This window comes from Pan paniscus, chromosome 3 (genome assembly GCF_029289425.2).
Source record: "Pan paniscus chromosome 3, NHGRI_mPanPan1-v2.0_pri, whole genome shotgun sequence".
Lineage (NCBI taxonomy): Eukaryota > Metazoa > Chordata > Mammalia > Primates > Hominidae > Pan > Pan paniscus.
The window spans coordinates 91,137,177-91,159,885 of record NC_073252.2 but is presented as its reverse complement, the minus strand read 5'-3'; the positions used below and the strand labels follow the sequence as shown (position 1 = coordinate 91,159,885).

The following is a 22,709-nucleotide window of genomic DNA, read 5'->3' as shown; positions in this document are numbered from 1 at the left end:
TTGCATAAAGGTAAAAAAAATGATGTTCATTATGTTCATAAAACTGAGCATGGCACTTTTGTGAAAACACCACAGAAATTCAATTTAAACTCAAAGAGAAAAATTTAAAACAGAATTTTGATATCCAGCAAGTTTTCTTTAAAGAGGTTTCATGTTGTGATAGTTATTACCTTAGTGAATTCACCACCATCCAAGGTCAGGCCATTAGGACTGTAGACTCAGAAAATTGCTATTAGGAGAACACTAAGCACCATCCCATTACTCAGTTCAGATTCACATTTACAAAATTCAGATCGCAATTCAAAGCCATGGTACAAATTTCTTCATTTTCAGTGAGATTTGTAAGTCTTTCATATATACTGAAATATGACTAACTTATTTTCTAAACAATATTCATCTGACCCACTTATTCTTTCTCCACAGTAGACCTATATGGAAGCCAATTAAAATCAGAAGGTTTTTGGAGAACCTAAATCAGAACAGGGGCATTAGATGACCCACATTTTCAATGACTTCCAGCCTAAGAAGTCCTAATGTGGCCTTTCAATGACATATATTGAAAGGCATTTCCGTCTTAGAATGTGTTTAACTGGGAGATGAGTTAGGAGGCTAATGCATTAATCCTGCATTAGATGCTAATTAAAATTACATTTTATTCACCCTAAAAGTGAGACTATGCATTCTTCTTTTTCAGTTGCTATGTGAAGCAAATGGAATTCTACTTTTCTATTTGCCTAAATATTCCTTAACCTTTACTTTGAACAACAGCTTGCCACATCATTATAGAAGATCAAGAATTAAACTGAAATACAGTCTTTGACAGTTTGTATTTTGACAGGTAAAGCTTTGGCATTCCTTTTTCTCCATTTATAGGAGCGTGTTCCTAAGGCTTTCTTCACCCGTGCATAGCTTTCTGTTGGTAATTAGGGGAAATAGGACACAACTGCCATGTTGTGCAATGCTGTACAATGTGCCCAGCATCTGCCTAGGAAAGAAATTCTGAAGTCACAGAAAAAAAAAAATCCATTTAAATCTTCATCTTAATTCATGGCAATAGTGAGATAATTGAAAGTCATAGTAATTTTTTCCCAAAGTGCATTCTCAAAATATATAGCTCAAATTCAATCTTAAACAGATTAGTTAATGAAGTCTTTATTATGTACCATATTACAGGATTCATCTTTCCAACTTAAAAAAGTAAGATAGTAATGAGTTCACCAAAGGTGAAAGTGGACATTTAGAAACATAGCACAAAACTATGCAGTTTCTTAAACTCAAATTAAAGCTCAAAACTATTTCTGAAGAGCAGTGTTATCAAAATGATTGAAAAGACACTTGGGAAAAACCAAACCTATGTATCAGGAATAAAAGATATCAGATCAAATAACACATCTAGCTCTGCTCTTTTAGTTTTCTCAAAATGGCTTCAAACAAAACAATAAAGCTCAGAAATACTGAGGAGTATAATATAAAAATCGAGAGAGAGAGACCGAGAGAGAGCGAGAACGTGCATGCAAGAGCATGCAAAGGAAAAGCTATAGTTGATGGAATAGTTGATGGTGTAATTTCCTTCTCGAAAATAAACACAAATCCCTTAATGTCTCATGGAAAGTCCAGGTTTAACCTCAAAACATGAACAGCAAAACTGTCTGTTTGCTTAACAGAGAAGTGAACCATATGAAAAGGAAAAGTTAATTAGCATTCAACTAATAGGTACCACAACTTGAGCACTCCCAATTGAGCACTTTTAAAAAGTAAGCGTTCAACTCATTTAAATATGCTGGAAGTTGAGCACCAGTTGAGCGCTTTCACAGCACGCTGAGTACTGATTGAGCTATTTCGAAGCACATCGAGCACTTTTCTGTGTGAATTCTTAGCCAAATTTCCATACCCCCAACCCTCCCTCTGCCTACACAGCTGCTAATCAAGAGATGCCTTCCCGGTATGAAATTCCTTTGCCAATTAGAATTACATTTTAGCCTTTCATCTTTTATGTTTTAAGAGAATTAAGAAATAATAATAATTAGTGAATATATATCATGTTGAAGTTCATTTCTTCTAAAGAGATACCAGGTAAGCCAATTCCATCCCTTAAGGGCCCAGGTTAAAATTTGGAAATTAGCATCCATGCTGAGAGTTGTGAGGTTGCGCCCAAACTTAATTGTGGACAGCACAAAGGATTTTCAATGGTTCATTCCTCCAGGTGTTTAAAATCAGCCAGGAAGTGAAGCAACCTGAGAATGGTACAGTTCCCTAGATCTTTGCAATTGTGTCAAGGTTCTTAAATGGGCATGATCTCACCCATAAAAAGAAAGTGTTTCATGCTACATAAGGCAAACATTTTCTTTCTGCTCTACTTTTTGCCTAAGTGAGTAAAATAAAACAAACAAGTAGGTATTGAGTGCCAAATTATATGTAGGTTCTATGTCAAATACTGAGGAGAATGTGAAATTTACAATAGCCCCTGACCTCAAGGTGATTACTGTTGCATTGGGAAAAACAGTGCAACATCCCGGCCTATACTGTGCTATGTTAATTTCTAATATTCTTCTAATTTATCCTTTCCTTAGTCCAGATATTTAAATTATACTTATAATTTTTTATTGCAGATAATTGTTTATAGTCCATTTTTGTTGTTGTTGTTGTTTTTTTTTTTGCTTATGGATTGAGGTGGGAATAAATGACTAAAGAACAAGTTCCTAAAATCAGATCTCAGATATAACAATACTGAGAGACACTATTCTAGGAGACCCGGTTTAAGCAACTAACAGATGTTCCTAGATAACGGCTCTATAGTGCTAGTTGTATACATAGGAAAAAGAAAAAACAGATCCATTTGTGCAGAGATGAGAACTGAATGTCTCAAATTTTATATCCTGTAAGAACCAGGAATGTTTCCAACATGAAGAAATGATTAATGTTTGAGGTAATGGATATTCCAGTTACCCAGATTTAATCATTACACATTGTATTCTTATAACAAAATACCATATGTACCCCATAAATATATGCAACTAGTATGCATCTATAAAAATTAAAAATAAAATTTAAAAAATTTAAATTAAAATTTTTAATTTTTAATTTTTAAAAATTTCAACCTGGATAATGAAAACAACAATATTACAAATAAATAAATATAATTTACCAGTTATTTTAACCTCCTCTCAATTTAAAAAATAAAGAGATTAGACTGGATTTTAAAAATGTTGTTTTAATTGGGCAGGCGTGGTGGCTCAAGCTTGTAATCCCAGCACTTTGGGAAGCCAAGGCAGGCAGATCACCAGGTCAAGATATCGAGACCATCCTGGCCAAAATGGTGAAACCCTGTCTGTCCTAAAAATACAAAAATTAGTTGGGCATGGTGGCGAGCGCCTGTAGTCCCAGCTACTCAGAAGGCTGGGGTAGGAGAATCACTTTAACCTGGGAGGTGGAGGTTGCAGTGAGCCAAGATGGTGCCACTGCACTCCAGCCTGGTGACACAGCGAGACTCCATCTCACCAAAAAAAAAAAAAAAAAAAAAAAAAAAAAAAAAAAAAAAAAAAAAATTCTTTAATCTTTTCATGGAAGTTCTAGCAATCAGTCCCAAAATACCAAAAGTAGGCTGTCTAGGGAGAGGGTTGGTCATTGCTGAGAAAAAAATCTTTACTTTATTTATGTTTTAAGAAATTTTTGTTTAGTTATTATTTAGCCAATGTAAAGATTAAATGCAATGTGAGACACTCTCATAGAAAGATGAAAGGCAGAAAGGATGCAATTGGATAAGAGAGAACTGTTTCAGTCGTTCTGGAATATATCGTTTAGTTCTCATTTAAACCAGTTATAAGATGTCTACAACTCTCAAAATCAAGTAGCTGCAATCATCAATCTCCAGAATAAATTTCACCTCAAAAATTTACCATTTATTTAGAGATTGTTGTCTGCAATATATTAGGCTATATATGGTGTGGGATTTGGACTTGAAAAAATAAAGAGCTCGACCTCATGAAGTTTACAATCTAATGACGGAGAACAATAAATTATGGGAATACTGGTGATAGATTTTAAAGATCCAAAATTCACAAAGGTATCCGTCCATTAAGCAAAGCTAGAAAAATAAATTTAATTAGTCTGTAGGGAAATTTAAAGAGCCACTTTTCTTTTTTTCCTTAGTTTTTGTTTCTCTGGTAATTATCCGAATTTTTCTCTTTCATAGTAAATATAAAGTAATTATTTAATTCAGAATGTATTACCAGTTTTTCCCCCTGAGACAGGGTTTTGCTCTGTACTCCAGGCTGGATTGCTGTGGTGGTGCGAACATGGCTCACTGCAGCCTTGACCTCCTGGGCTCCAGTAATCCTCTTGCCTTAGCCTCCTAAGCAGGAAGGGCCACAGGCAGGTGTCACCACAACTGGCTAATTTTTAAAACTTTTTTTGGAGACAGGATCTCATCATGTTGCCCAGGCTGGTCTCAAATTCCTGGGCTCAAGTGATCCACCCACATCAGCCTCCCAAAGTGGCGGGGTTACAGGCGTGAGCCACCACACCCGATCTTTTAAGGTAAAATTTCATTTTGCATTTGGGTCTCCCGCCTGTCTAATTCTCAACCTGGATAATTAAAACAACAGTATTACAAATAAATACATATGCTCATGTTTTCAGCCATCTCAGCTATGTCATTCTATGTCTGGCAGCCTGAAGGGCTGGGAGGGCGGGAAAAGATTGGTCAATTTGCTTAAAGAGCTTAATCATAAGGAAATATACCTGGACATTTGGGGCCTGACAGCTAATTGCCCTAGTTAGATCCACTCCATCTCTGAAGGATACGATCCAACCTTCAACCTCACTGGGTACCATCTGAAATGGAACACCCCAAATTTGTTGTTAAGTTCTAATCTTAAGGTCTAAATGGAGACATGACTTTGAGATACACCCTGCCAGGTTTCATGTGTCTGAGTGCCAAACATCATGGAGACAAGGGTTGCAAAAAAGAATAGGTAAAATAAATACAAGATCATCAGCTTTTCTAAAGGGAAACTGACTTGACAAAGGGTGCAATGATGGTGAAGTAAGGTTTAGTGTTGAGATGCCTGGGAGTGCTGTTGGGTTGCAAGAGGCATTTTACTGTTGTAAGTAGGCCCTGGATTGTAATATTGGCAACAGCAGAGTGTGAGGATGAATTTTCCCCCAGTAGCACTAGTCTCCAGGCCACATTTGGAGCAGGTGGATCATCAACATAAAAATCTCGATGCCAGAATCCTTGCGGAAAGGGGAAAAGAAATGCTAGATTCTGAAAGACCTGAGGGATCCTGCACTATTAGTTTAGAAAACAACAACAAAAACAAACAAACAAACAAAAAAAACAGTATTTCAACATAAAGCTAGTTGGAGGACATTGCCAGGAAATAAATAACCCTATTCTTCTTATTATTTTCAACAACAAACATGTCTCAGGAAGGTGGGCCAAGAAACACGTTACAGTTTAAAATGCAATTAAGTAGATGTACTAATTGCCAAACTTCTCAGTTACTTATAATAAAAAAGTTATTTGTGCGGTTAAGCTATATTTGTTGCCAAATTTCTCCACTCTCCTAGTGGCAGTTATTCTGAATTTTAGATAGTTTTTAAAAAATATAAATTTAATGTCCAGAGAAGGTTAGCCTGCTAGGTTAATAGGTTTGTTTGTTGTTTTAGTTTGCTTTCATGGCAATCAATATATCTTGAGAATACAAACCAACACTGGTAGAATAGGGAATGGATAATTTAGTAATACCATGAGGTTTGCAATTCCCAAAACAGTTACAGAAATGCAAAGCATAAGTTCTACTCATCAAATTCGGAGTCTCTTTTGAAATTCTTATTTCATTTCTGCTGAAAATTTGTGAATTTTTTTGTAGCAACTCTAAGCTCAGGTCAGGATCACCATGGGAGTTTGAACCAGGATGAACATTTATTTCAGGTCTCCCAGAAAAGGCAAATTTGTGTTTGTTAAGAAATAGTCAGGCTCATGCCGCTTTCTGTACCTCAGGTTTCCCAAGTTTCCATTCCTGCTCCTCTTCTTAGCCCTGATTAGGACAGTTTAGCAATGAGGGAATCATCGTTGCCATCTGTTTTCTCTACAAGTCCAATGGGAGATTGATTGACAAATTGGATCTCTTAGATTAAACCACCACTAACATTTCTCTTTTGTTCTGACAGTTCACATTCAGCATATTGAGTGATCTTATCATATCAATAATTAAGTACTATCTTGTGAGCCACTGGAGTTCCAATAATAATTTCTATATTTCAAAATTTCTTTATGTCAAAAAGTATTTATTCAACCTAGATTTCTTTCTTCCTCTCTCTTTTTCTCTCTCTAGTATAAGCACATACACTAAAATTAATCCATTTAATCCAAAAGTTCTGTTCTCTACGCTTACGGGCGAAATATGACAAAAATCCATAATCCTGACCAATTCCTCCATTATATTATGATACCATGTAATAGATTTTACTGATAAAGTTCACAGTACAAGCTCTCCTTACAAATAATTTAGTGGGAGTTAGGCATACTGACTACCTCTTATGTCATGAATAAAAGGTTAAGTTGACTTTTTCACTTTCACTGTAGAGCTGTAAAAGCAATATCGCATGTAGTTTTTTTGTTTTTTTTTTTTGTGGGGGGGGGACAAAGTCTTACTCAGCTGCCCAAGCTGGAGTGCAGTGGCTCAATCATAGCTCACTATAACCTTGAACCCTGGGGCTCAAACTATCCTCCCACATCAGCCTCCAGAGTAGCTAGGACTACAGGCATGTACCACCATACCCAGCTATTATAACTTTTAATTTTTTTGTAGAGATAGGGTCTCCCTATGTTGCCCAGGCTGGCTTCAATTGCCCAGGCTGAGTTCAAACTCCCAACCTCAATTGATCCTCCTGCCTCAGCCTCCCAAGAACTAGAATTACAGGCATGAGCCACCATGCCCAGCCTAGCACACTCCTTACTAGTAATCTAAACTTGGTTTTGCTATTACTCACTGTGTGACCTGAAACTACTTTTACAACCTCTGTGTATCAATCTCCTCAGCTGTAAAATGAGGCTAAACTTGCATCTATCCCCTAGGTTTAGTGTGATAAATACATGGGTACATATGTAAAATACACATACAGCAGTGTCTGGCGCGTAAGGAAAACACAATAAATATTAGCCACTGCCTTTAGCAACTACTTTACAGTGTTGAGAATCAAGTCATTTCTTGCTGTCAATTAGTTATGCTTCTCAGTTTATGTATATGTTCATTTCTTTTTCTTTTACATTTATTTTGTTCTAAAACTCGTAAGTCAAAAGGCAATCTAGCACACTCTTGTCCCTCAGATGGCATGTTCAAAGACCACAACATAAACTTACTGATTAAATGCTATTTTAGGGAGTTAAATGTCACTTGGAAACCAAGTAACTAAAAAAAATGCATTTCATGATGAACATGTTAAAAAATAGTATAATAACTTCGAAAGTGATCACTAAGGAAACAAAAAATAAAATGCAAACGATCTACCTAATTAAGATAGACAAATGCTTATACATCATTTTACAAAATTTTTATTTGTGAAATTAAGATACTGTTCTATCTATGCCATTGGGTTTTTTGAGGATTATAAGTGTTAACTTACAGAGTGATTAGCAGTGTCACACAACTGAAAGAACTTAATAAATGCTAGCTAGCTATTATTAGTGGTAAAGTGAAAAGTAATTATCATAGGACAGCAATAAAAACTTCATGAGAACAAAAATTTACTGTTTCAGAATTAAATAGTTATCAATGACTGTCAACCAGGGATAATTTTATCTTCTACCACAGCTGGGGTAGGTATTATTGACATCTAATAGGTACAGGCAGATGCTGCTAAACATGTTATAATGCACAGGACATCTGCCCACAACAAAAATTATCTGGTTCAAATTGTCAATAGTACCAAGCCCAAGAAACTTTGTTTTAGGTAAACACATTTTTGTTTATCTCTAAAGTATTATGCCAATTATGCCTTCTTTTGAACTCTGTAGACTATTATGAATATATAAACAAAATAAAGAGAAAGTTAGGTTTTTTCCCTCATTAAAACTGGCAATTTGAAAAAAAATTAAAAATTATCACTGGAAACATTTCCAAATTAGAGAACATGTAGTCTAACTATAATATACTAATGCTAATTAAATAATAGTGAGTGAAATTTAAAATGCAAATATTTATTAGGTATTAAACATTTAAAATTGACATTATTTTTATTCACTAAGAAGACTAAAAACAGAATGATATATGAAGAGATGTGGATTGAAGAAGTTACCTACTTGGATCAGTAGATGTATGTCTCACAATTCTACATTGCTAGAGGACTCATGTGATTGGGAATGTTATTCAAAATATTTTTAAAACTCTGTAAAACAGCCACTCAGCAATCAAATAGGACACCTTCCATGAGAAAGGATGCCAGTCATAAGCAGTGAAGAGAGCTTTATAGGTGCACACCTGCTGGATATCAGTCCTATATGTAAGAATTTATGGATATTAAACTTAAGAATTCTGGTCAGTTCTAAACCCACCCTTCTTCATCTTTCACTTTTCCTTTTTAATAAGGATTTGCTTAGTCATTACAATAATTTTTCAAAATTAAGATGTTCACCTACTTCTTACATTTAATACCAGTGTTCTTTACAGGATATTTAGGCTATTAAGGAACAAAACAAGAATCACGGTTAAAAAAAAAAGTAATTTCTACACAATAAATTTTAAATGGCAATTTACTTTTGCAAGTTTCTCATGATATCTTTCAAAATGAAGTTTTTGGCCGATTAGAGAGGGCTAATAATCTGACTTTGAGTTTGATCAAACAATATTGGAAGTAACAACTTATTAGATTTCAACTAGCCATCAATTAATAGCTTTTAGTTTTAACAGAATAAAATACCGAATACCAGATATTATTTTATAACATATATAAATATTATGTATATATATCAGAGAATCAGAGTTAATGAACTTGCTTTTTCAAAACTTCTACATTTATTTGTGTATAAATGCATGTTTTCATATATATACTCTTTCATGCCAATATGCAAAACTTTGCATAGACATGGGTACATTTATATTTAACTTTATAAGCAGGATCTCAGATAGCTCACTAAAAAAGACATATGAAAAAAGTGAAATATGATTTCAGGACCCAGGTCTAACGTGAATTTTAATGTAATAAGCATTGATAATCTGAATATCCAGCAACATACTGATATATCAATGTGAAAGATTTAGGTATCTTGGCTATACTCTAGCTCTTACCTCAAAAAACAAAACAAAACAAAACAAAAAAACCCAGACTAAAGTATTTCTAACACTTTTCTACAAGTAGAAACCAAAAAGAAATTTTGGTATAGTCTACAAGGCACTAAAAATTTAATTAGCCAGAACATTAAAGGACCTCTATGTTCATGAAATTTTACTATGGGATAGACACATATAAGTTTAATTTTTTAACCTTCTTATGCTACAGGGTATTTTTTTCATTCTAATAACAATGGGTTTTGTTAGGAAAAGCAAATTGACCTTAATTTGCTCTGTCAAGACAGTTTTTTCCCTCCTATTTGTATTATAGTGAGAAAAAGTCTGGATAGAATTGTAATCTAGAGAGACTATCTAATTTTTCAACAAAGCTTCATGGGGTGGCATTACCGTAAAATCTGGTTTTCCACGAAACTAAAATATTGATTTTGTCAGTAAGCGTTAAGGAATTGATTAAGTTCTGGGAGACTGACTCATACTAACCCAGATTGGCAAATAGGTTCGGACTCCAGTGCTAACTAAGATCCATTTGCTATAGCTGCTCAGTACAGCAGGGCAGACAGTGGTAATCTATGGTTTTGGTCTGGAAATGGAATTAATAGCACTTGTAGCATGTATTTGCCATTTATGTACTAAGCAAATTAAATAGAAATCAGCATATAAATTGCTAATTTATTTATTTGCAATAAATACATCTCTCTAGTGCTTAGAATGCATGAGCTCACCATTCTCCTGGCTTCTTATGTGATAGAGTAGGAGCAGAGCTCAAAGAGGTGCATAATTTTGAAAATCATTTCAATTAAATCTGATGAATTGTGCCTGACATACTACAGAGAATACCTTCGTATGTTAGCCTGTCCTTGCCTTCCATGACTGGTGTCTTCTCTAAGCAGCAATAGACAAACACTGCCAAATTCCCATTTTCAAATTTATCATTAGGTCCAGTCTAACTACTCCCTTTGTTTTTGAATCACCTGTATAATTTCATGGAGGGAAAACTCAATAAAAATTTAATTATTCTTGGATTCATTTACATTCTAGACTTGCTTTGAGAAGACTACAGCAGGTTATGGTAAGAATTTTTGAAATGGTCAAGAATTCTCACTTACAGCAGAACAATAAAGTTTTGATATGAATAACCTAGGGATGTGTAACTCATACATTGCCAATAGACTTTATTTGATTAGGTTTCAGGTAGCAACTTTGTTTTCTTTATTCTCAAGTCCCTTTGGGAGTAGAAAGGAGTAATTTAACTGTGTCTGTTCTTATGGTTTTATTATTTTGCACACTTCATGTTTACAGCATTTTCCTTATGAGTCTATATCCCTTGGGGTATGGAATCATATACCATTCATTATTGTATTCTTACAGCTCTTCCCACACTGACTTGCATAGAATAGCTTTAAATATATTGTTTGAATAATTGAATAAGTGAAAAATGGATTAGAGAAGGATTTCAATTTTCTTGTCTTGAAGGTTGAAGCAACTGTGATTTTATACTTAAAATAATGGTACAATTGTCACAAATATTCAGATATTTTCTTGTTTTTCCACAATTATTCAAATTATTGCTTGGATAATAATTCAAATGGAATGGAATAAAAATGATTGACTTATTTAAGAACTTAGTATAAAGAAAAAACCAGCAGTAGATGTTGCAAAGTCAAAAATTATTAAATAGACTATAGGCTGTTAGGAGAAGTTAGTAGCAAACTGTCCACGAATATCAGTGTCCCAAGTCAGTGGTCACAAGAGGGGTAACTTGGGTCTGTTTTATTTGGAAGTTTAGACTCATTGGAAACCCATTCTTTGCTTAGTTTCCATGTTCAGAGAAACCTTCTGCAAGTTAAACAGCTCTCCAATCAGAAAAGAAAAACTTGATGCTGTCTCAGGCCTCATTAACAGAAGCAAGAACTGTCATATACAATTTAGGTCAAACGCAAAGTAAAATAAATTTAAGACTTTCTCATCAAAAAAAAAAAAAAAAAAACCCACATCTGTGGATTGACTAGTAACAGAGCTGCCTTTCAATACAAGCTTATAAAGCTAAAGTTAAAACTCAGATTTGAGAGCAGTTTAATAATAATTGATAAATATGATACAAGGAAATATAAACTAAATCAGGGATGAATCAGTGCCTGTTAGAGATTTGTTTTTTTTTTAAGCCAGTTATTTTTTTCTTACAATTCCATGCAATTGTAAAAACTATATTTATATGGAGCAGTTTGTTTTTGAGTGATTGGCCACTATCTGCTACTTGATGACCCATAACTATTGGGCCCATGGAAAGAGTTATAACTTTTACCATAGAATCCAGCATCATGAACTTTTGTGATCCTGGGATCACAGGAAGATTCTTATTTCAATTAATTCACCAGTATAACCTTTCCTTTTCTTCTAAAGTCATGTGCTTCATATTAGAAAATAATATATAGGTCATAGCAATAGGATGCAGTACAGAGATAATACTTTCAAATACACTAATCAATTCCCACTTTATTAATGGGTATTGGAAGCTTCTATTATTCTTTCCATTTAGACACACTGATCTTGTGTTAAAATGAAGTGTTCACCATACAGAAAATAAAATGTATCTTTACCTCCACTTTACATTATGCAAAACAATTAATTTCAGATGAACTTCAGATTTAAATGTAAATGATAAAACAAGTTTCTAGAAAAACCTTGTATGTAGATCTTCATGATTTTGGAGTAAGAAGCATTCTTTTAAAAAAGACAAAAAGTACTAACTACAAAAAATTTAATAATTTGGACTACATTACAAATAAGAACTTCTGTTCATCAAAATTCACTATTTACAGGGTGAAAAGACAGACAGAAGAGAAGATTTTTAAAATACATTCACTTGACAAGAGACTTTTATCCATTATATTCAAAGGGCTTCTACAAATCATGAGGGGAAAGAAGGGGGGACTATAACTTCAACAGGCACTCCATAAAAGAAAAATATCCTCAAAGCAAATAAATATACAAAATAAATCATCCATCAGAAAAATGCAAATTAAAATCTGAATCTAATATATGTCCAGCAGTTAAAATAAAATGATGATGACAGAAAATAACAAGTGTTGGTGAAGAAACGGAAAATTGGAATGCTTTCAGTTACTACTTCAAATAGTAAAATTGGTATAAACACTTTGGGAAAGTGGCAGCATCAGCTAGCATTAATATGTAACATGCCTTACGCGTACTCCTTGAGCTAGCAATTTCATTCCTAAGTATATACTCAACAAAACTACAGACATATCCAAAAAGATGTATATAGAACCCCTATTTGTAATGAGTAAAACTGTAAAAAAATCATCAACAGAAGTATATAAATTCTGTCTTATTCATATAACAAAATATTTTGAGGCAATCAAAATGAATGAATTTTTTCTACAAACTTCAACATGGATGAATCTCACAGATATAATGCTGAAAAAAAGAAAGACAAAACAGTATACACTGTATGATTCTATTTATATACAGTTTAAAATCAATCAGAACTAGTTGAATAGTGTTAAAAGTCAGGATACCTTTGGGGAGATCTTAACTGGAGGGTGCATGAATGAGAAATCTGGGCATGCTAGTTATGTTCTGTTTCTTGATCTGGATGATGGTCACACGGAAATTTGTTGAGTTGTAAACTTATATGCACTATATTATAATTGCTTCATCTTTAAAATTGTGCATTGTATAATGTCTCCAAATAATTTATTTTAGAAAAAAATGTGTCATTCAAATAACTATCACAGCAATTTGAGTACTCAGGGCACCCTTTTTATTATTATTATACTTTAAGTTCTGGGATACATGTGCAGAACGTGCAGGTTTGTTACAGAGGTATATATGTGCCACGGTGGTTTGCTGCACTTATCAACCCATCATCTAGGTTTTTAAATTTATTTTAATTTATTTTATTTATATTTTTTGAGACAGAGTCTCGCACTGTCGCCCAGGCTGGAGTGCAGTGGCGCAATCTCGGCTCACTACAAGCTCCACCTCCCGGGTTCACACCATTCTCTTGCCTCAGCCTCCCCAGTAGCTGGGACTACAGGTGCCCGCCACCATGCCTGGCTAATTTTTTGTGTTTTTAGTAGAGACGGGGTTTCACCATGTTAGCCAGGATGGTCTCGATCTCCTGACCTCATGATCCACCCGCCTCAGCCTCCCAAAGTTCTGGGATTACAGGCCTGAGCCACCGCGCCCAGCCCCCATCATCTATGCTTTAAGCTCTGCATGCATTAGGTATTTGTCCTAATGCTCTCCCTCCCCTTGCTCCTCACTCCCTGACAGGCCCAAGTGTGTGATGCTCCCCTCCCTGTGCCCATGTGTGCTCATTATTCAACTCCCACTTATGAGTGAGAACATGGGGTATTTGGTTTTCTGTTCCTGTGTTAGTTTGCTGAGAATGATGGTTTCTGGCTTCATCCATCTCGCTGCAAAGGGCATGAATTCATTCTTTTTTATGGCTGCATAGTATTCCATGGTGTATATGTGCCACACTTTCTTTATCCAGTCTATCATTGATGGGCATGTGGGTTGGTTCTGTCTTTGCTATTGTGAATAGTGCTGCAAGAAACATCCGTGTGCATGTGTCGTTATAGTAGGATGATTTATAATCCTTTGGGTATACACTCAATAATGGGATTGCTGGGTCAAATGGTATTTCTGGTTCTAGATCCTTGAAGAATCACCACACTGTCTTCCACAATGGTTGAACTAATTTACACTCCCACAAACAGTGTAGAAGTGTTCCTATTTCTCCACATCCTCTCCAGCATCTGTTGTTTCCTGCCTTTTAATGATCGCCATTCTAACTGGCATGAGATGGTATCTCACTGTGGTTTCAATTTGCATTTCTCTTACGACCAGTGATGATGAGCTACAGAATGGGAGAACATTTTTGCGATCTGTCCATCTGACAAAGTTCTAATACCCAGAATCTACAAGGAACTTGACCAAATTTACAAGAAAAAAACAACCCCATCAAAAAGTGGGTAAAGGCTATGAATAGACACTTCTTAAAAGGGCACCCTTTTGATGAGTGGGAGTCATTCTGTATCTACTGAGACAAGCTACCTTCCCTTGTTTCCAAAATCTTCCCAAAGGCTTATTTTTGGGAAGCTGCATACATATTTGAAATATGTAACTTTGCCTTTTTGTTGTTTGACAGCCTCAAAGTTCTTTTTTTCAATGAACCTAGGGTATAGTACAATACAATGAAAACTATTTCATAAAGTATGTTTAAGGAATACAAGATAATAATAACCTTTTCTTACTGTGAAATAAAAGGATATCATGGAACAGTAGGGTTCCTTTCTGAAAATTTGAAGAAAAAATGTAAATTGGAGACAATATCTATTGCTGTATAAATAGTAAAACTTCCTCCTTTCAAAGAATTGGCGTATCTTCTCAAACCCAAACACTAAAGACCATGGCCAAAATGTCTAATTTATATAGAATTTTTTTGTATTGTTTCTGGAAAGACTATAATGTACACAGCAACAAATGCAACATTATTCCTATATAAAAACATTTTTTTTCAAAATATCATTCCAATCTATATTTAAATAAAACCACGTGAGCACTGCTGTTTCACTATATTCATTTCAAGGACACTTACAGATACATTGTGTAACAATTTTCTGCCAATATCACAGCAGGTTTATATACTCAGCTGCACATAACTGCAGTATTTTTCTTAAAGCTTTGAAACTCTTGAATGAGAGGTGGAGCACTAAGTGTAGACATTTAACGTATTAAATTTCTAAGACTTCAAAGGGAGCATAATTAACTCAATGCTACATAATTTCTCCAGGGACAGAAAAAAAAGAAAAAGATGCAAACAGAATTGATACGCTTATTTTTCCCCTTAGCAATTACATGACAATGCTAAGTGAGCAATTTCTTTGATAAAACTCATTCTTCTGACTTTAAAGTTAACATTTCTCTTGAATATTTCAATAACTTTGCATGCTACCTTATAAAGTATAGAAAACAGTAGGGTTGAAAGTTCTGCTATTCCCCTTTTACCAGAATTTCTCCCCTCAACTTCTCCCTGTTTAAGGCACTTGCTGAACTTGGTTGTGTCTCTGACCTCATCATAACCTTTAGTTTCTCTGTCTTTCCTAATTTCTCAATCCATCAGTTTCTTTCTAGCTTCATTTGCCTTTCTATCATATAATCCATGGTAAGCTGTTTTCAATAAATTCTTTTCAGATGCAAAAATTCTGCACACCTTTGACCTGCTAACAACCTATTTGACCAGTTTCAAACTCTGGGTGTCCTCTACAATCTGCAGAGGTGCAGAACATAGCTGGAGGAAGTTAGAGAAGAATGTGAGTTAGATCTAGAGAGGCCTTTAATTTATTCAACTATATATTTGGAATTCAACAAAATATTACATGTTATATTTTTCAAATCTGAAATGCCATGATTTAATATTGTCTCATAAAATCTATAAAAACTGGTCTTAAACATCCCTTATCTTTGTTGAGCTTTAATCTCTAAAAATCTGAAAGAATATTCTGGACCTTTCAACTCAAGAAAGTTAAAGGAGATGACTCCCAGAGTCTCATGAAAATATGAAGAATTGAATACGTATATGAACCAACAACCATGAGAAAAGGAACAGAGGCCATCAGAAAAGTGTTTTGCCTAAATTACTGAAAAATAAAAATGAAGCAGTGATGCTTGATCAGAGGTAGCAATGATATCTGGTGAAGCAGGGTGGCAGAAGCTGTAGACTAGAGACTGTCATAAGGGCAGCAATTAAGCATCAAGATCTCTACCTGCAGAGTCATAGAAGTCTTGATAGGTGAAAAGGCCAAATAAAAGGTAGGTGTGAGATGGAGAGCTCAAAATATGGGAACATAGAGGATTCTTGTCATTCACAGTAGCGAGGTTCTATAAAATCCTATGAATGCTGTGTTTATGAATACTGAATCATTGCTTCTAGGGGAATGGTTTGGTTCTTTGTAAGCCTCTGCCTTTTTTGTATTTATATTTAAAAGCACTTTATTTAATATGCATTGCTGATTCTTTAACATTGAACTCGTGGCCAACAGCATTATAACTCTTGCCTATACATAGCTTATCTAACACAAGTATTTTCTGTGTGATGCACATCACAGCTTTCTTGTGCTTAGGGACACTAGACCAGCACTTTAGCACTATGTTTGGGAGATATTTTAAACAGGGAAATCACTGATGAAAGCACAAAAAATTGAAAAAGGCACTAAATAAATAGAGAAAAGAACACTTGCTTGTCATAGAGGAGCTAAAACAAGAATGCAGAGAGCAGCTTTATTTGACCTTAATTACTAACAACTCAAGTTTTTGAGCTCTGCAAATATATGATCATGAAAGTGCACTGAGTATTGATTTTGGAATTACAAATAAAGTTTAATGAATAGGTGAATTTGCAAAAACAAAATCAGTTAATAAAGCAGACTGATTGTACTTAAATGTATGTTGATTCTCACATGCTGTCACATGCAAAATGTTCCTGAAAGCTGACATTTATCCCTTGAAAAAAAAAGTAAGAAGCATAGGATTCTCTTCTAAATAAATAGGTGAATTTTCTAGGTGAATTGGGGCAACTAATGTTGCCATTATTATCCAAGAGCAAGGCAACATAAATACACATGCAAAAGCTAGCACTACCTCCAGTAAAATAACCATATCCATCTTCTATCTACTCAATCTAAATGATCAAATTACCATTATGTAATAAATTAATGCTGCTGATGTTCTGAGGTAAATAATTTTTTAACTTAGAAATTTATAATTAGCCACATTATTCATCAAGGATGAAGTTAGAATGAATACATTTTCATAAGTGAAAATAATAACAATGATTGTGGATGCTTGTCATTCACAGTAGTTAGGTTCTATAAAATTCCTATGAACACTGCATTTGTGAATATTGAATCACTGCTCCTAGGGGAAATACAGAGTTTGGTCCCTGCCAGCCTCTGTTTTTATGCATTTCTATTTAAAGGCACTTTATTTAATACTCATTGTTGATTCATTATCATTGAACTTGTGACCAACAGCACTATATCTCTTGCCTCTACACAGCTTATCTAACACAGATGTTTTCTCTGTAAGAAAAAAAAAAAAAAACCCTCTTCCTTCAGAAGTTACTTCAAGATATTTCCCAGCAAAGCCGGAAACTAAGAAATTGTTAAGACACAGGAACCAGGAATTTGTGGATCTGACCCACTAGAATTTATCTGATTTTAAGGATGCACCAGAAACAGAGCAGGAAATGGGGTCTCTGGGAGGAAAGGGTGCAGTCAGGAAATGGGGATTTTGGAGATTTGTTATTGAAAACAGCAATTTAGAATTTTCATAGCCAAAGATGAAGAAAAAAGTAAGAAAAGTAATAATTCAAACAAAAAACCTGAAGCTGAGTGATAAAAAACTAAATATAATCATATCTTAATACTTTGTTGTACAGTGAACAGTATTTATAGTAATAAAACATAAGCAAATTACAGATTTTCATCTTATAAAGCCAACTTTTAGTCAAGGCATGAATAATTTATTTCTGGTAACAGAATAGAAAATACATGCTTCCAACATACTCAATATAAAAGTAAATCTGTGGGACATGGAAGCTGAGAGGTAGAAGAGTGGAAAAATAGTGAACGAACTTTTACAACTAGTATATTGTCTTTACAGTTACTATACTGTCAACAGTAGTTGGTATGGAAATAGAAGTGTAACTGTGTTATATAAAGTAAAGTTATTTAAAATTGTGCTATAACTAGTAATATATTGAGAGGATGTGCAGGTGTAGGTGAAGGACATGAAGTAAATCATCACTTATTATATAAGAAAAGGTAGGTAAGAGATGACAAACTAATAAATCAACCAGTAATATTTACTACAGTAAGTAAAAATTAAAACAAAAAAGTTAAAGAGCTAAGAGTCATTTAATCTACTGATACGGTTGGCTTTGTCCCCACCCAAATCTCATCTTAAACTGTAGCTCCCGTAGTTCCCATGTGTTGTGGGAGGGACCTGGGGGAGGTAATTGAATCATGGGAGCAGTTTCCCTCATACTGTTCTCTTGGTAGTGAATAAGTCTTATAAGATCTGTTGGTTTTATAAGGGGTTTCCCCTTTGGATTGGCTCTCATTCTCTCTTGCCTGCCACCATGTAAGACATGCCTTTCACCTTCCACCATGATTCTGAGGCCTCCCCAGTCCTGTGGAACTGTGAGTCCATTAAACCTCTTTTTCTTTATAAATTACCCAGTCTCAGGTATGGCCTTATCAGCAGCATGAGAATGGACTAACACATTTACCAAGGGAATATTATATAACCATTAGATATTATTAGGAACACATCATATGTCTCAATAGAATGATCTAGAAGTTACTAAGTTTAAAATTCCAAGTTCAGAATTTAAACATAGTACATAACTATTTATGTAAGAAAAATAATAAAAATGTGTGTGTGTGTGTGTCTGTATATACTTGGAATGCCACATAAGAAACACTATTTGCCTCATGAAAAGGAACTCAGGTGTTTGAGGAACAGTGGCAGGATATTACCTTGTTGAACCTTTTAAATTTTGAACAATGCAAATACACAGGATATGCTAAAAGTAAATACAAATTAAATTTTAAAATAAAAAATAAATACTTCTGAAAAGAATAACTGGAGGTAGAAATAAATAGACTCTTGTTTTTTAATTTTAAAACCCTCAGTAGAATTTGATTTTTTAATTCTGTTCATATATCATACACACACACACACACACACACAAGCACACACAGACACATTCTGAATTGTTTGCCCACCATTGTTTACCTGATTAATTCTTATTTATTTTTCAAGAGTCTGGTGACACAACTTATCTGTGAAACTTGTTCTGACCCTGGCTAAGCTCTCTGTAGCATGAGTCAGTTCTCCTACGGTATTCCAGAACATCATTGATCCATCATTATTATAGAATTTTCTTTCACATAGTAATATTTAATTATATGCTGCCTCTTCCACTAGACTGAGTGAAACCCTAGGTCACACAGAAATAATTTCTCTTTGTGTCTTCAGAATTTCAGTGTACTCTTTCGAATTTAGTTCTGCCTGTCTTTTGAATGAACTGCTCCCAGCACTAATAGGGTCAGCCTATTCCCTGCTCAAAAGAAACAATCCTAGAACCCATCGAGGAGGTGGGATGTGTCTGAGAACAACTAATTGAGAAACAGGAACCATCTTGCAGGTCAGAGAACAGTACAATAGGGTTAGCTTAGGCTAGGATAGAGGTGGTGGTAGTTCACATTCTTTCTGCCATTCCTACATCATTGCTTAAGATGCCTGTGGAATAACTGGTCCACAGTTTGGAGACATAAAATCAGTGATTATAAAAGATAAGTTACTAAAAAAAATGGTGGATGAGTGGGGAAAGACAGAAAAGTCTTTAAGGAAAGATAATAGATTTTATGTGTTTGGGGACCAAGATGGAAGGGATACATTATTATAAGTATAAAGTTCAGGGTCAAGGTTGGGGGACAAGGTGAGAAGTTAAGATCATATCAGTTGAAACTGATTATCAGAAATACAAGGATTATCAATGAAAATTCCTTTAATGAAGTCTGAACTAATTCTGTCTACCTTTGAAGCAACAACTGTAGGTTATTGGTAATGAGCAGTAGTCCCCCGGAAGAGCTTCATGAATTCTAACACTCTGGGGTCTTAGCTCATCAATATTCTTTTTCCATTCTACAATCTCCTCTTCATCACTGGTTGCTTTCCCAACACCTGTGTGAAAAGGCTCAACTTGTTTTATTCTAAAAATGAAACAGATATCCCTGGTTCTGATATCAGTCTCATGGGATTTTTAAAAATTGTAAACCATAATTTACCCTTACTTTTGTCACCAAACTTCTCAACAAGGTAGTCAACACACCCACCTCTACCCATTCCTTCCCTAGCCCTTTGCCTTCTTGCTGCATGCCCCGCCTCCGTGGTTTTGTTTATGGTCTTCCTGCTGCTTAGAATGTCCTTCCCACCCTTTTCTGCCTGATCCAATCCACATGTCCTTTAATGCTCAACTCAAGAAGCACATCCTTCAAGATACCATCTATAACAAGCTCCTTCCTCAACATTTCATGACTGTATACTTTACCTCTGCAACCAGACATGGCTGGCTCTGGAGATCAGCGTAGATGTATGTGTTTTGCCATTACATTCATCTTGTAATGCTGATACTCTTTCATTTTCTTTCTCCAACACCAGGCTATAAACTTGAGAAAAGGAATGGGATCTTTGTTGTCATTGTATTGCTAGTGCCTAGCATAGTTTCTACGATGAACTGGAAAACCAATGAACTAGTAAATCAATGCGCATTAAACTGATGAAAAACAAATAAACTACATCTCGAGCACTGACCTTTTTCCTGGTCTCCAGTCATGCATTTATAACCAACCTGTCTGGGAACCAAGGTTAAGTGCACAAACTCTAGAGACAAACTTATTGGAATTAATCCCAGATCTGTCTCTTCCTAGTTGTGTCATCTTGACAACTTAAACCCTGTACACCTCAGTTTTCTTATCTACAAAACAAGGATGATGTTAGTACCAACTCAAAGGCTTTTTATGAAGATTATATGAGTTCATTTTTTAAAAAGGTCTTAGAAAAGAAAGCAGTAAGTAGTAAGAAGATAGTAAGTACTATAAAGGTGTTAAAACATAGTTAAGACCACCTGAAGAATCAACTGCTAGCTCAAATTTTACAGGATCCAAATTGAACTCTCAAACATACTCCTCTGCCTTATTTGCTCATAACAGCTAATGGTAACTGTTATGGGTAAAGTTGTGCCATCACTACCTGCTTCTCAAATTTATATGTTGAATTCCTAATATCCGGTACCTTAGAATATGACCTTATTGGAGATAAGGTCTTTACAGAGGTAATCAAATTAAAATTAGGTCATTAGGGTGAACCCTCATCCAAACGACTGATGTCCTTATAGAAAAAGGAAATTTGGATACACAAACAAACACGAAGAGAAGAAAATGTGAATAGACATTGGAAAAAGAAGTCATCTACAAGCCAAGGAGGGAGGCTTAGAACAGTTCCTTCCCTCACACCCCTCAGAAGGAATCAACCTTGCCAACATCTTGATTTTAGATTTCTAGCCTCCAGAACTGTGAGATGCAAACTTTCTGTTGTTTAAGCCAATGGCAGCTCTAGCAAAGGAATACACTAGCATTATCTCTGCTACCCAAGATGGGTCATTTATAAATGAAATAATGAACTACCCAAGATGGGTCATTTATAAATGAAAACAGTTTAATTTTCTCACAGTTCCACATGGCTGAGGAGGCTTCAGGAAACTTACAGTCATGGTAGAAGGAGAAGCAAGCACCTTCTTCACAAGGAGGCAGGAGAGAGTGAGAGCGCAGTGGAAACTGCCACATTTAAACAATCAGATCTCATGAGAACTCCCTCATTATCATGAGAACAGCATGGGGGAAACCGTCCCCATGATCCACTCACCTCCCACCAGGTCCCTCCCTCAACATGTGGGAATTACCATTCAAGATGAGATTTGGGTGGAGGCACAGAGCGAAACCATATCATTACCACTTCTGTTTTATAAATTCCTAATCCATGACACGAAGTCCAGTTCAAATATACCTGCTCAGTGAGGTTTTCTCTGATCTCCTCCAACAAAAATGACCGTAGATGCTTCAACCTCCTCTACTGCAATTTTAACATCCTAATTTATATTACATCCTCTGTGTACTCACTCCCATCTTCCAGATTTGTGTTTCTTGAAGGAAAGACCCAACTTCTTTAAAATTGGAAATATTTTTATTATGAGAAAATGTAGTAGTTCAATAAGATTCTCTAAGTCATTTGCTGAACTCAAAAAGTAAAATGTGTATAATTTGTCTTTAAACTGCATAATGAAGTTTCCTATTAAAATGAAAAATTTTATATTACTGACAGTTTTCCACAAGTTTTACCCTTCCTAGTGATTTATATTCTGCCTTATGTTTTTTGATACCAACTTTATTGTGAGTGTCAAAGAACTTCTAACATGTTCCTAATTTGGAATCTTTATAGCCGTACTTCAGGAGCTAACAGAAGCATAATAGTGAAATGAGGCAAAAAAAAAAAAAAAAAAAGTATTAAACAAATAAATTCCCTTCCTCAAATTTAAAATATTTTTTAAAATTCCATGTGAAAGTTTGTAAAGTCATGAACAGTTCTATCAATATGTAACATTAAAAACTTGAAGTGGGGCAAAAAGACATGACAATAAACTTTTACAAGGCAATAGCAGGCATTTTAGAACATAGAGATGTTATACCAATCACTAGAAAGTCTTAATTGTATTTTTACTAAGTTTCAGAGCTTCTAACTAAATGAACAGATACAATTAAAAAT

At 34.9% G+C, this 22,709-nt stretch overlaps 1 protein-coding gene across 5 annotated transcripts in view; it reads right to left on the bottom strand.

Annotated features, from left to right (window-relative positions):
* Nucleotides 1–22,709, bottom strand: part of GRID2 (glutamate ionotropic receptor delta type subunit 2) — a 1,507,251-nt gene that overhangs the window by 676,271 nt on the left and 808,271 nt on the right. The window lies entirely within an intron of this gene.